The sequence below is a fragment of the Loa loa genome (assembly GCF_000183805.2).
Source record: "Loa loa unplaced genomic scaffold supercont3.64, whole genome shotgun sequence".
NCBI lineage: Eukaryota > Metazoa > Nematoda > Chromadorea > Rhabditida > Onchocercidae > Loa > Loa loa.
The window spans coordinates 19593-20621 of NW_018108244.1; positions in this window are offsets into that span (position 1 = coordinate 19593).

A 1029-nucleotide genomic window follows, 5' to 3' on the forward strand; every position below is an offset into this window, starting at 1 on the left:
ATAATAATAATAATAATAATAATAATAATAATAATAATAATAATAATAATAATAATAATAATAATAATAATAATAATAATAATAATAATAATAATAATAATAATAATAATAATAATAATAATAATAATAATAAAAGGAATGATGGTAATAATTATAGCAATCAATAATGATATATCATCCATTGATTTAACAAATTCGTTTACTTTTTGAAGAATTTGAAAAGCTTGAAATAAATATTTCCTAAAAGGAATTTACCTCAAATATTATTTAATTACAGGCTGCACTTAAATGGTAAGAAATTTTTAAATTAATTTTACTGAAATACATGCTTACATACATGAATAACCATTATAAATTTACCGAAAGTTTCTCACGATATAGTAGTTCGGGAAATTTTTCTAAAAATAATACAAAAATGTCTTCCAACATATGATTGAATGTAATGATAATGAGAGAGGGAGAAATGGTCGAGGGAACGAGGTAAATGAGAGAAGAGTCAAAGAAGACGATCAACAAATACTCCCGATATTCCCGATATTTCCCATATTCTTTTTGTAAACTCTCGTAATGGTCCTGATCAGATATCATGTACAAATCATCAGCTGGGCAAATATATGCATGTATTATTATCAGTCAAATCTATTTCATCCACTTCAACTTTTTTTTGTTTTTACATAGCAGCTGTTAAAATATCATCGAACAGTTCCATTCATTTTTGCTTATCTTTTCAATCATACACACACAGACACACACATGCACAGACACACCCAAACACACACCAACACATATATTACTGAACTTTTTTTTAGATTAACCATAAATAACTAATTATTAGCATAATTACTGAGTTGTTGAATAATTATTGGTTGACTAAATGATACAAATATGGTAGATTTAGCCATAAATTAAATGTTTTTCTGTGGTCATTATTATTATTATTATTATTATTATTATTATTATTATTATTATTATTATTATTATTATTATTATTATTATTATTATTATGTATTGTTATTATTATTATTATTG